Genomic DNA, 14,281 nt, shown 5'->3' with positions numbered 1-14,281 from the left:
CTTAAAATAAATCCACTTTTCATTGCCAGTCACAATTCAATGCAAAAAAGATTTTCTTTCGTGCTGTTGAAGCAACATTTTACTGATGACTTTTCGGTTTTCCATTTGTCCTTCGTTCAGTTGATGTGGCACCCATTTTCCTTTCTTTAAGATCTTTCCTGCTGCTTGTAAACGATCGGAAATTGCTTGCTGAGCAACGTTTAATCTTTCTGCAAGTTGTTTTTGAGTTTGACATGCATCTTCATCCCATAATGCTTGTAACTGTTGGTCTTCAAACGTTTTTGGTTGACCTGGACGTTCTTTGTCTTTCACATCAAGATCATCACTTTTAAAGCGTTTACACCAGCGTTCACAAGTATCTTGAGATGGAGCATGTTCACCATAAGCTTCCCGAAGTATTCAGCAGCCCTTTTCTTCAAAATAAAGTAATGAGTTAAAACTTCCCACAAATGCTCTTTTTTTGGGCACGGAATTCGACATTTTTAAGTGTAAAAATATCTATGATGTTAACACCTTCAGAAAATTTGACATGTGAAGTTTTGAAGCTTGCTGTCAATACAACAGAATAGCGTACATATCAAATCGCACATATATCAACATACGTGTAACTCCATCTACTGAAAAAAATCCCCTTATTAACCGGTACACCTGGTAACCAGGTGCCCCACCTCCAGCCTTCAGTGCCCTGTGGTTCGTTTCGTTTTTTAATTTGTTACCTTGTGAATAGCACAGTCACACTGCTGTGTAGGTGTCAAAAGCGTTACCCGTTCCAAGTAAACACTTAAAATATACTACAACTCGGTCGCCCTGTTTCTTTATATTATTATTATTATATTAAAAATAAAGTGGACCCCCTCATCCGCGGGCATATGTTCCAAGACCTCCAGAGGATGCACGTACAATACCTCGGATACAGTTAATGTGTAAATCAGGCACAGTAAGAGATTAGTCACAATAGCGCTGTGCTCTGGAGTCATTAGTACGTAAAATAAGGGTGACCTGAACAGAAGCACCGCGATCCTGTGACAGCGGATGTGATAACGGACAGTTACTAAGTGAATAAACAGCGCGGATACGCTGGACAAAGGATGATGGACATCCCAGCCAGGACAGAGCAGGATGGCACGAGATGCCCTTATGCTACTCGGAACGGCGCAGCATTTGTAACATGAATTGCTTATTCCAGGAATTTCCCATTTAATATTTTCAGTCGGCAGCTAACTGAAATCACAGCAAATAAAACCGCAGATAAGGAGGGGGGCTACAGTATTCTGGGAGCTTTACACAATGGAAGTGGTGGTCCCTTTGGCTGGAGAGGCTGTGTCCTGGGTGAACTGAGTGCCCCAGCAGCCACCTGTCATTGCCTCACAGATGCTGCAGCTCCTGCATCTGCCTGCAGGGGCCGCCACATCTCAGGCCACTGCTGCCAGGACTGGAAGGCTCAGGGCCTTCCTGCCCATCCTGGGGCAGCTGGGCACCAAATTTGGAGGGCCCTCCCCTCTCTGCCAGGCATCCTCACCGGGGCAGGGGGTGATCTCGGAAGGAGGGGCAAGCAGGGACCTCAGGATGGGAAGCCCCTCTTCTTCAGAAGCTTCTGAACCAAAAGGGTGTGGAGCTGGGCAGGGGGAGGAGGCGGGAAGAAAGAAGGGATCCTGTGCTCTCGTGCTCGAACCTTCATCTCCTTTATGGTGGGACAGGCGGGGAAATCCAGGAGGAGACAGCAGCAAACACAGGCAGAGACACAGCACGGCCTCAGGGCCCCAAACAAAGCACCCCAAACGAATCTCTAGGGCCGTGGTCGGCAAACTGCGGCTCGCGAGCCACATGCGGCTCTTTGGCCCCTTGAGTGTGGCTCTTCCTAAGCCTTAGGAGTATCCTGATTAAGTTCATAACAATGTACCTACCTATATAGTTTAAGTTGAAAAAAATTGGCTCTCAAAAGAAATCTCAATCATTGTACCGTTGATATTTGGCTCTGTTGATTAATGAGTTTGCCGACCACTGGGCTAGGGGATAAACCTTATTTTAACCCTTTGAATCACTTCCCAGAGTTTGGGGATCACTGGTAAGGGGCCCCAAACTAACATTTTTCTGTCCTCTGACCCATTTGAGGGCAATTTCTTTGCTTTGTTTTTTAAAACTTTAGCCAAAGCAACTCTGTGACCATCCACAGGGTACTGTGTTTCGTTCTTAAATCTAATCATTGTTTCTGCTGTTGCACAGAAGAGAAAGGGAGGCTAAGAAGCTGGGAAAAGCCCAGCTGGCGTGGCTCAGTGGTTGAGCGTCGACCTATGAACCAGGAGTCACGGTTGGATTCCTGGTCAGGGCACATGCCTGGGTTGCAGGCTTGATCCCCTGTGTGGGGCGTGCAGGGGGCAGCCGATCAATGATTCTCTCTCATCATTGATGTTTCTATCTCTCTCTCCTCCTCCCTTCCTCTCTGAAATAAATAAAAATACATTTTTTGAAAAAAGAAGCTGAGAAAAAGTCACAGAACTCGCTATGCCAGTCTACTAACCCTTCACCAATATTCCTTTCTCTGCACCTTGTGCCGGACGTGTGGAGGGAAGAGTTTTAGAGCAGTGAGGATGGTGGAGAGAAGACTCAATTAGGGGAGAAAAACCCATGAAAGTCTGGCTTTTATACCCTGGCTGGTATGGCTCAGTTGGCTGAGCATCATCCCATGCACTGAAAGGTCACTGGTTCGATTCCAGTCAGGGGGCACAGGCCTGGTGGGTGGGCTCCATCCCCAGTAGGGGGTGTGCAGGAAGCAGATCATGGGTCTTTCTTCCTTCCTTCCTTCCTTCCTTCCTTCCTTCCTTCCTTCCTTCCTTCCTTCCTTCCTTCCTTCCTTCCTTCCTTCCTTCCTTCCTCTCTCTCTCTCTCTCTCTCTCTCTCTCTCTCTCTCTCTCTCTTCTTTCTTTCTTTCCCTCTCTCTCTCTTTCTCCCTCTCGACATCAATAAAAACATATTTTTAAAAAGGAAGTCTGGCTTTTATGAAAACTTACGGGAAGACCAGGGACAGCCTGGGCCTCAGTTTCCTCCTCGGTACCCGAGGCTGGAGGGACTGCCCTGTGCGATTGCAATGCCCGCTTCTGCCCTGCCACGCTGCAGGAGGGAGGCACAGGGGGCAGGCAGGGGACTCATGAAGGGTCCTGGGTGGGAGGCTGGTGGCTGCTCCAACCTGGGGGGCGGGATCTGAGCCCTCACCCAGCCTCGTTGCGGGTGCGGGAGGAGGAGTGCACCCCCGGGTGCCCCACCCCCTCATTCATGGAGCTTCAGGGAAGATGAGCCCCTGGAGGCCATGCTGCAGGTCTGGTGGATGAGAGGATGTCACCTCCCGGGGCTGGGCATGGGCACTGGCTGGAGGGTCTTCACGAGGCCACGTCTGTGGCTGAGCAGGTTCATGGGGGTGAGAACTCGGCCCCACCCAGGGGCTGCTGGGCTGCGGCTGGCACCTCAGAAGGCACAGTTGTCCTTCGCCCACACAGAGCAACCGCGGGACAGATGGGAGAGGAAGGGCAGCTTGAGGAGCCATATTTTAGGAAATTGCCAACGAAGCCAGCTTAGGTTCTCCCAACCTCTTCAGTCTGAGCCAGCTGCCGGCTCCCTGACTCGCCAGCCAACCCGTCCCAGCTTCTCACGCCCCTTCGACCAGGGCTCCCTGCCAAGTGGTGCCCACCACCACCCAGCACACCCTCCTGGGCTCCGCTCCCCATCCAGCGGGTCTCGGGGAGCGTCAGGGAGGGCCCCTTCCCAAGGCCCTGCCGCGCCGGCCCAGACCCTCGGGAGCTGGGGCCTTACAACTTCCCGAGAGCAGGGTCATGTGAGGTGCATGTGGATGTGCCCGTGTATTAATAAATGTCGATCTGTCTTGGACAGAAATCAGATGATGAGGGAACAAACCAGAGGCTTTAAAAAGCCGAGGAAAAGGCAGGGAAGGAGAACACACACATTCACAGGGGACGGAGGGCAACGGCAGGGCCTGGCGGGCAGAGGCAGGGAGGGGGGTCAGTGGGGAGAGGGCGCACAGAACTGGTCCTTCTCTAAGCGAGGGGGGGGGCATGGGCCAGGCCTGTCGGAGTCCTTCCAGCGTGAGAGAAAGAGGCTGGGCAAGAGGCGTGTGTGCTGTGTGATGTATAGTGTGGGTGTTGTATATGGGGTTGTGGTGTGTGTGTTGTGTATCATGTGTGTAGTGTTTGTGTATGTGTGTGTGATGTGTGTATGGTGTGTGTGGTATACGTATGTGTGGTCGTGTGTGGTGTGTGTGATATGTGTGGTGTGTGTGATACGTGTGGTGTAGTGTATGTGTGATATGTGTGGTGGGTGTGGTGTGTGGTATGTAAGTGTGGTGTGTGTGGTGTTTGTGTGTGATGTGTGTGATGTGTGGGGGGGTATATGTAGGGGGGTGATCGTGTATGGTATGTGTGTGATATGTGTGAAATGTGTGCTGTGTGTGATATGTGTGGTGTGTGTGTGGTATGTGATATGCATGGTGTGTGTGTCTGATGTGTGTGATGTGTGTGGTGGTGTGATGGGTGTGGTGTATGTGGTGCGGGGGTGGTTGTGTATGGTGTGTGTGGTGTTCGTGTATGTGTGTGATGTGTGTGGGGGTGGTCATGTATGGTGTGTGTGTCTGATATATGTGATATGTGTGGTGTGTGATATGTATGGTGTGTGTGTCTGATGTGTCTGATGTATGTGATATGTATGGTATGTGTGGTGTGTGTGATGTGTATGTGGTGTGTGTTGTATGTGATATGTATGGTGTGTGTGTGTGAGATGTGTGTGGTGTGTGATAGGTGTGTGTGTGGGGGGGTGTTCTGCTGGGGAAGGAAGCCGGTCCTGGGGGAGGTGGACGTTCTACCTGAGAACTGGCCCCAGAGGCCTTCCTTCTGTGACGTGCTGCCGTCTCTCCGACTGCCCGGGCCCTGCGTCCTCTCCCCACCCCGCACCGGCCGGGCACAAGGTAGGTGCGCGGTGAATACCTGCTCAATCGAACGACGTCCTCAGAGAGGCCTTTCCCCAGACAAGGGGGAAGCCAGACACCAAGCCGACACGGCTCTACCCACCTCGGCAGCTTGTCTGCTCACAGCAGCCCGTTCCTCGGGGCTCCCCGGGGCAGCGTGCCCACGGGCTCCGTCTGAGAGCCGAGCAGCTCCCCGGGGCCAGACAAGCCCACAAGGCTGCATCCTGAGTGCGTCTCAACCCTGCAGCAGGGGCGCAGGGGACCATATTGGGGCGGGGGGCGGGGGGAGAAGGGACAGGAGCTGCCTGGTGATGATTTCCTGAGAAATTCCTGGGGGAATGGAGGGTCGCCAGCCAGGCACCTCCTGAGGCAGATCTGTGAGAACAAACATCTGCCCAGGGAGATCCGATTCCTGTCTCCCTCAAGTCAAAAAGCTCGTCACCGGGTGTCAGTCACTGCAGCCAAATGCTGTGGTCACAGCCGCTCCCCACGGAGCAACCGGCATCACACAGCCGCCATGGCTGTCTCCCGGGCACTGAGAATGTTAGGAAGAAAACAGCCTGCCCTCGCTCATCACCCCCTCCCCAAATGAAGACTCTTCACATCTTAATGTAAGATCTCCCATGTTTCTAGGTTTTCGTGTATAGATTTTAAATAAAATTCGCTTTTTATTACATCCTCCGTTTGCCCCGCTTTCTTATCACATTGCAGCTTTCACATTATTAAAAGTCCTCAAAAAAATGCCTCTCGACTGCAACTGTGTTCTGGGTACATTTCATCGTTTTCCTGCTTGGAGGCACATAGGCTATTTCCAGTCCTGCTCTGTTCTACTCAGCCCTGAAGTGGGTGTCCTGGGAGAGAAGTCTCTGTGCCCATCGGTGCTTATTTCCTCGGGACAAATTCCCAAGGGGAAAGGAAGTGCACTTTTTCCACGCATTTTTGAGATTTTACTGCAGGAATGCTCACAGCCACTCAAAGCTCTCAGACACAGGCTCTCCAAAGAGTGTGTACAACTGTTCACGACAAAAGATCTGCTGGAGGCAACGTGTCCCCTCTGATAACGTGCATTTTGCATTTCCCCGGGTCAGAGCCGAAGACGGAAGAACCTATCTGTAAATCTCCAGTAGGGTGGTTTTAATAATGCGATCGCGAATAAAAGGCCTCTTCTCCACAAGCATCCGAGTCTACTTAAAAGGCCTCTCCCCTGCGACAGACTCATGGGCTCAGAACCCAGTCACGGGAGCACCGGCCTGAGAGCCCTGAGTGACGCAGGCACCTCTAAGCCCAATGTTCTTCTTTAAAAAAATAAATTAAAAAAATAAATTAAATAAATAAATAAATCTATCTATCTATCTATCTATCTCCTGGGGATCGGGCCTAAACCTGCAGTCGGACATCCCTCTCACAATCCTGGACCACTGGCTCCTAACTGCTCAACTGCCAGCCTGATCACCCTGAACCACCTCTGCCTGCCGGCCTGATCACCCCTCATTGCCCCCCCCTGCCGGCCTGGTCACCCCAAACTGCCCCCCTGCCTGCCTGATCACCCCTAACTGCCTCTGCCTGCCAGCCTGATTGCCCCAACTGCCCCCCCCCACCAGCCTGGTTGCCCCCAACTGCCCCCCTGCCAGCCTGGTCGCCCCATGCAGCCTGCTGCTCAGTGGTTTGGTCGCCCCTCACTAACCCCCCTCCCAGCCTGGTCGCCCCATGCAGCCTGTTTGGTCATTGGTTCAGTTGCAATGGTCTCTTAGGCTTTTATGCAGATAGATATTTGTATTGATTTTAGAGAGGAAGGGGGGAGAGAAACATCAATGACGAGAGATAATCATAGACTGGCTGCCTCCTGCATGCCCCACTGGGGATCGAGCCGCAACCTGGGCATAAGCCCTGACCGGGAATTGAACCGACCTCCTGGTTCATAGGTCGACACTCAACCACTGAGCCACACTGGCCGGGCAAGCCCAATGCTCTTCTCTAAAATGGGTGGGGGTCTCTGCCCACCACAGGCTCGCAGTGAGGATGAAATGAGGGCAGACTCCTGTGACTCCACATGGCCACCAACCAGGAACACACTGCGTTTGACACCCAGCCCTTCAAAACGTACAACGAGTTAGCACCGGGGTGGGGGTGGGGGTAGACACGGCCGGCGGCAGCGGTCTCTAAGATGTACCTGACTTCAGAAAAAGATACCTGGTCGGTCAAACCACCTGCCCTCAGAGAAGGATCACACACGGGTCCCTGCCCCACCTACCGGGGCCAGGACGGGGACAAAGGCAATGTCCCAGCAAGGACAGCTCCTCTCACCCACACCCGTGCCCTGGCGTGGTTCTCTCTCCCACCTTTAGACCCGGCATTCTCTCTGCCTTGATTTTATCTCTGGGGAACTTTCACTGAATCAAGGGTGTCGGGTGGATGTCCTGCCTCGTGGGAAGAGAAGAGATGCTACAGGGAGAACAGCGGGAAGAGGAGGGTGGAATGGAAGGGCTGAAGGGAACCGCGGGGCTAGGAGGGGACTGTGTGCAAAGGCAAGCACAGGGCACCAGCAAGTGCTGGAGACCGAGGGGACGAAGCGTTTTCCCCGAGCTGCCGAGCCCTGAGGAATGACAGGTGCGGCCCAGCCAAGAGCAGCGGCCGGCCCACAGACTCAGGAGCAATAAGCAAATGCTGTGAACCACCGAGTTTGGGGGTGGTTTTATGCAGCATTATCATGGCAACATGTAGCTCATACAAATGGCATTTGGCGCAGAAAACCCCATCCCTGACCTCCGTCCCTGGCCAAACCCTCTCAGAGCTGCTCAGAGCTTGATGTTCAGACGTGTGAGCAGTGGAAAGGCCAAGAGACCAGACGGGGAGGCGAACAGGAGACCCGAGAGGCGAGGAAAACCCACTCTGCTGCCGGCCGGTGGGGCACCATCTCGTGTACCCCTGGAGGGTCACCTGCTCGATTCCCTGTGTCAGGGCACATGCCTGGGTCGCGGGCTCAATCCCCAGTAGGGGGTGTGCAGGAGGCAGTTGATCAATGTTTCTCTCTCACTGATGTTTCTCTCTCTCTCCCTCTCCCTTCCTCTCTCTTAAAAAAAATCAATAAAATAAAATAATACAATTAAAAAACACCACCACCCAGTCCACTCCCCCTCCCATGCCAGAGCCCGAGCCCGAGGAGAGGGGTCTGAGAAGGGCCCGGAGCCTGCTCAGGGGCCCGTGCGGGGCCGGAGAAGAGGCTCCACGCCAGGGCCAGGCCTGAGCTGAGGCCTGCGGAGCTGCACCGGGCAGACACGGAGCCTGCCCCCGCCTCTGCAGGGAAGGCGTGTGACCTGCAGTCATGCCTGCCCTGGGCGTGGGAGGGGAGAGTGGCGGGTGGCACGGCCGCTACTGCCAGGCTTGCCATCCAGACAGCTGGCTGTGCAGGGGCTGCGTAGCGGGGAGGAGGGGAGGCCCACAGGAGGGAGAAAAAGCAGGGACAAATAGGAAAGAATACTTGCCACCAAGCAGTGCTTCCCGAGGCCTCGGCGACACCTGTGAGAGCCGCCGGCTCTACACCCAGGTATTAATATTCCAGGGAACCCTAGCAACAGCCCTGGCATCTGCTCTGTTACTATGACACGGGAAACATGATAACAGCAGCAAGATAAGGTGAGCCGACACATCGACATTTCCTCCGCCTGCCGCCCGCAGTGGGAGGATAAACGATTCAGACAGGGGGCCCCAAAGGCCTGTCTGAAACCCCAAGGAGCATCTCTGGGGTCTGGGGCTGATTACGCAGGAGGCGGGCTCCAGGGGCTGCAGGAGATGACAGGAGCCCAGGGAAGCTACTGCCCGCGCCCCGTTTGGTTCCCTCCCACTCCTGCTCAGACTGTGGCAAAAGCTTCCCAATGGCCTCTGGACCTCCTGTGGCTCCTCTCACTCCCTTCACTTGCAGCCAGAGAGGTTGTCCTTAAAGCCTAGGCCAGGCCATGCTCAAAAGCCTTCCGTGGCTCCCCACCGCCAAAGGAAGAAGCCAGGCCGCACTCCAGGCATCCACGAGCAGGCCCACACTGCCCTCCAGTCTCACCGCCGCCACCTCCCTCCACAAACTCACGCTCTAGGCACCTGGAACCGGACGGGCTTGGCTGCTCAGCCTTCTCCCAGGAACTTCTTACGGAACCGCCTTTCCTGCACCCTGTCTACCCAGAGGCCCAGCACCGTCCTCTCAGAATTCTCCAGCTCCTCCCCACTCAACTCCCATTGGAAATCAACCCATTGCCTCCCACCAGCATTTCTTTTTCTTTGTTAATCCCCACCTGAGGATATTTTTCCATTGATTTTCAGAGAGGGGGGGAGGGAAAGGGAGAGAGAGAAACATCGATGTAAGATACATTGATCAGCTGCCTCCCACACATGCCCCGACCTGAGTTGGGAATCGAGCCTGCAACCCAGGTACGTGCCCTTGACTGGAATCAAGCCCAGGACCCTCCAGTCCAAAGGCCAACACTCCATCCACTGAGCCAAACCGGCCAGGGCTCCCCTAGCACCTCATTCTCCTTGTATCCGAGGGGCACTTTCCCTGTCACCCTAGGAAGACTGCAGCCCTCAGGATGCGCCTTGGGGTCCCCGGGCTCACAGGGCCCGAAGCACGGCGGCAGGTGGCCAGCACACGTTCACTCCCCCCGGGAGCCCACCGCGCCCATGGACTGGCGCCCAGTCCCGGCCTGGACGCGAAGGCCCTGCAGTGTGACCTGCCGCGCCTTCACCCGCCTTCCTCCCAGCCCCGCGGGCCGTGCGCTGACCAGGTCTCACCTGTGACCCCGGCCTCTGCCAGGTGGGTCACACCAAAGAAAACCACGGGAAATCTAGGAAGGACTCCAACGGGAGGAATGGGCAACCGTGGCACCACCGGGCAAGTCAATGGCAACATGACAAATGACCTGGAAAGAGTGACGGCAAGACCAGGTGCAGGAGTGGAAACCGATGGCAGGCGCCCTGTCGGCACAGACCTGCGTGGAAAACGCCGAGGCCACGCGCTGGTGGAGCAGGGTGATGGGTGGGATGATGGGTGAATGCTTTCCAGCCATCCCCTTCTACGGAGGATTCGGTGAGAGTCTGACCGACCAAGGCACCCGCCCTGTCCGCGTCCCCCGGCTCAGCGTCCTCCTCTCGGGTGGGGCTCTCTGAAACCCTACAGCCCCTGCAGCCTTTCCTGTCTGTGCCCTTGGAGGAGCATCAGCCCGGACGCCCGCGGCCCGCCCGTGGCACATCCCCGCCGAGTAGAGAGCTAAGCATCTGCTCTGTCCCCAGAAGGGCAGGCAGCAGCCACTGGGCTTCATCACTCTCCTTCGTTCAACAGACACTCACCGAGTGCCGACGATGCCCAGGCACGAGCCTGCATCTCAGTTCGCTGCCCGGTGGGCAGGGCTGCTTTTTGTGGCCCCGGGAGACGTCCCCCACTCATCACTGCGGGGTCTCCTCCCCAGGAAAGTAAATGCTCCCCTGGCACACCCATTCCGGCGGACCAGATCCCTGCCTGTCTTTTTGTCAAGCGAAGGCCGTTTTCTCACTCCCAGGCTGAAATGCTTCGCCAAGCCTCCAGGTGAGATGAGACGCAGAGCATCCCCCCCGGCCCCTCCCCTGCAGGGGCCAGCCTCCCGACTTTTCGGCAGCCACGGGCTCTGCCTACGTGTCCCAGAGGCCGTTTCTGAAAGGCCTGAGGCAGGGCAGGGAGACGCCCCCAGGCAAGGCGATCACCCAGCTGAGGCTACAGGGTAACCAGACTCCTCGGGAACAGGGAGGAGGGAAGCCTCCCAGGCTGGCTGTGGGGCGAGTGCTCCCAGGGCCGCATGGCGTTAGCCTTCTAGGGCCTCTTAACGAACGACACAAGATGGGGGGCTTGGGACAGTTCTAGAGCCCAGAACCCCAGACCAAGATGTTGGTGGGGCAGGATTCTCTCTGAAGGATCTGGGGAGGTATCTGCCCCGTGGCTACTCCAGCGGCTGGGGTTGCCGGCAATCCTCGGCTTGCGGCCGCATCGCGCCAACCTCAGTCTTCATCTTCACAGGCCTCCTTCCCTCTGCGCCTCCACATGGCCCCCTCCCTGTGCCTCTGGCCTTCACGCGGCTGTCTTCCCTCTGCCGTCTCTCTTCCTCTTCTAAGGACACTTGTCATGTTGGATTCAGATAAAGGAGAGGCCGATATGACCTCATCTTAACGAACTACACCTGCAATGCCGCTATCTCCAAATGAGGTCACATTCGTAGGATCTGGGGGTTAGGACTTCAACATAAACTTTTGGGGGACAAAATTCACCCCCTTCTACATGGGGAAACAGAACCCAGAGCCTAACCTTGGGGGGTGGATGGCAGCAGGCACCGTGGACCCCTTGGTATGTGTGCATGGACCGTGAAGCTGTTCTGAAGTGGCCCCTGGAGGCCCTGAGTGCTGAGGACCAGGACAGAGAGCTCCCATGATGGATGCCAGGAGAGGACACAGGAAAAGCATCTCCTCTGGTCACTGCTTGTCTGGGGAGTTTTTAACAGGCGAGCGGTGAACTTGGATGGGAACAAATGATCTCTTTATGTTTCACTAACCTACAACGGAAAATTTCTCTTGCCTTTACTTAGGAATATCAGCAACACACCACAGCATTATTACTACCTGTGCCTGGGTCCTTCACCAGAGTCTCAGCTGCTTTTATATCACAATACAGTGTTACAGATAAGTTGAAATATTATTTATGCTTATCACTGCTTTTAAATTATAGTAGTTATTAGACCCACCCACCACAAGGCTGTTTATGTAATGCTTCGGCGAGGAAGCACGCAGATTGCTATATCAAAAACCTGCTTTTTAAAAACACATTCTAATAGCTCTAAGTCAATTTAATTGGTTTCCTCTAGAACCTGTTTGTGCATTTAAAACCATTATTTTTGAGAAAGTTTCCAAAGGCTTCACCAGACTGTCAGATAGGGGGCTGGTAGCACAAAAAAAGGACAGGAGATGGAATGAGAACCTGACAGGAAGGTTATCAGAATGAAATCAGGCCTCAGGGTAAGCAGGTGTCCGGCCCCAGGGATTCTCTGCTCAGAAAATGGCTAGGTCCTCCGGGGGCGGCCAGGCCCCTGGTTCACGCTGGGGGGTTCATGCTGTCTGTCTTTTAGTGCAGAAACACACGCCTGCTGCCATGCCTGCAATGTGTGTGCATGTGGCAAGTCCCGGGCAAAGGGAATTTTTGCAGAGAAAATCTGATTTTAGATCCCACCTGTGAGCTGCTTGGTGGAGGAGCCCAAGAGAAACCTCTCTGTGAAGCAGAGAAGCTTCCGGAAGGAACGCAGACCACCCTCCTCACCTGCTGGGTAAGTCCAATCCTCAGGTGTGCTGACAGGGGCAGTCCTCCTGGTCCCAGAGCAGCTCCCCACACGCTGGCTTCCCAGTGCCCCGCACGGCCCCAGCGGCGCGCCAGCTCTCAGGGTGGCTCTGTGGGGCTCTGCCAGGGACTTCCTCCTCCTTCCGCCGCTTCAGCGGAGCTGGGCAGGACCCTGCCCCTGGCTGTTTGCTCAGAGCCAGTAGCCAAGGCAACCCCCGGCTGACCCAGCCTGCTATCTGCGGGCCAGCTGCCCCGCTCATTCATGGAAACACAAACAGACGTTTCTCTGTTCCAACTCCAAGGTTAAGTGCCGTGCTGCCTGGAGACCAGCTGTCTACCTCTCTGCACACCCCCCGTTCCGCCAGCAGAGGCTGAGACCCCAAACAAGTGGGGGTGCCCATCATGAACCACCATAGCGAGGACTGCTGGGGTCTCAGGCAATGGTTGGAGGGGACCTGAGAGAGGGGAAACCCCCAGAGAGAAGATGAGCAGGGGAAAGGCCAAACAGAGCCACTAGCATTTTGCTAGTCATTTGCAAGGTTTTCAGGGGGAGCCCACACATTAAAACATGCCTGCATATGCTCAGCTTAACCCTGAGCTACCAAACGGGGAAGGGACAGCAGCCGGCTCTACAGGAAACTGCCTGCCTGCCGGGTGCTTTGGCTGGCAGACCACCTGAGTTTATCACAATCCCCAGGGGATGGCATGCCCCCCTCTCTTCCAGAGAAGGGGCGCAGACCCAACTTTTGGGAGGCAAAGCCTCTCTCTCAAGGCCACCCAGCTGGCCCCTGACACTCAGTTTGGCTCAATTGACTAAGCTGAGCCCAGGCCCTTTCTATCACCCTCTCTGCCTCATTCAGCATCTGGCGCCCAATGAAAGCAATGGGCCGGGGGGCACCCTCCAGGCATCCACCGTGTTCCCAGAACGCAGGAGTGTGCCCGGAGTTCACAGAAGCTGAGACGTGCGGGGACTGGCCAACCAGCAGTTCTGAGAAGCCCGGGGCTGGTGCAGAGAAGGCAGCCTGGCGTGGGGTTCCCAGAGCAGCGGCTGGGAGTAGAGGTGCGAGGCCCAGGACATGCGCGACAGAGGCCTCCGCGACCCTGTCTCAAGTGCTGCTCTCGTCCCACCCAATGCCCACAGAGCAGAGAGGCAGGAAGGCACAGGTCTTGGACGGCCCCTGCTCCCCACCATTCCCACTGCCTGACCTAGGTGCTCCCCCAGACCTCAGTCACCCTATGATCCCAAGTGGTTCCCCTGCCTCCAAGCTCTCCATCCAGACCCAGTCTACCCTGCCACCAGATGGGCACTCCACAGCCCGGCTCTGCTCAGACCCGTGCACATCAAGCCCAGGTCCCCACCTGGAGTTCATGGCCATCCATCCGCAGGCTCTACCCCACCTGGGCCAATGTGTCTCCAGACGAAGGGAAACACTTGGCATCCGCCCCCGTGTCCAAGCCCATGCCTCCCCCAGGCAGACACCCTGCCCCATCACCAGCCCCACTCCGCACCCTCTGCCCCAGCCAAACAGAATATTTTCAAGAACCAAATCAAGCCTTTGTGCGGACCGATCTGCGCTCTTCTTTAAGCCAATGAGCCCCTAAGCCTGGCAGTCTGCAAGAAGTCTCTAAATGCTAATGAAGAATCTAAAGATAGGGAAATGGATGGCTTTCCAAATAGAATGATCTGCGCTGAAAAAAAAACCCACAAAAAATGGTATATAAAAAATTCATAACCTAAAGCTCAATCTTTTGTTGTTAATCTTCACCCAATGATATTTTTTCCCATTGATTTCTTAGAAAGAATGGAAGGAAGGGGGAGAGACAGAGAAAGAGAAGCACCGATGTGAGAGACACATCAATTGGTTGCCTCTTGCACACACTCCGACTGCCTCCCACCCCCCATCGCAGCCTGCAAACAAGGTACATGCCCTTGACCGAAATCGAATCCTCGACCTTTCAGTCTGCAGGCTGACGCT

General features: G+C 55.2%; 1 protein-coding gene across 5 annotated transcripts in view; it reads right to left on the bottom strand.

The window, feature by feature from the left end:
- The window catches only part of RPH3AL (rabphilin 3A like (without C2 domains)), a 133,733-nt gene that overhangs the window by 82,274 nt on the left and 37,178 nt on the right, over positions 1-14,281 (bottom strand). Inside the window, exon 1 of one of the 5 annotated variants that reach the window (XM_036340950.1) lies at positions 12,288-12,435. The exons of the other annotated variants lie outside the window; for them this stretch is intronic. The gene's annotated coding sequence lies outside the window, so the exon portion shown is untranslated. Of the gene's footprint in view, positions 1-12,287; positions 12,436-14,281 lie in introns of those variants that run through there. 5 annotated transcript variants of the gene reach the window in all.

Source organism: Myotis myotis, unplaced genomic scaffold (assembly GCF_014108235.1).
Source record: "Myotis myotis isolate mMyoMyo1 unplaced genomic scaffold, mMyoMyo1.p scaffold_m19_p_17, whole genome shotgun sequence".
In the NCBI taxonomy this organism is placed as follows: domain Eukaryota; kingdom Metazoa; phylum Chordata; class Mammalia; order Chiroptera; family Vespertilionidae; genus Myotis; species Myotis myotis.
This window is presented reverse-complemented; position numbering and strand designations above follow the sequence as displayed.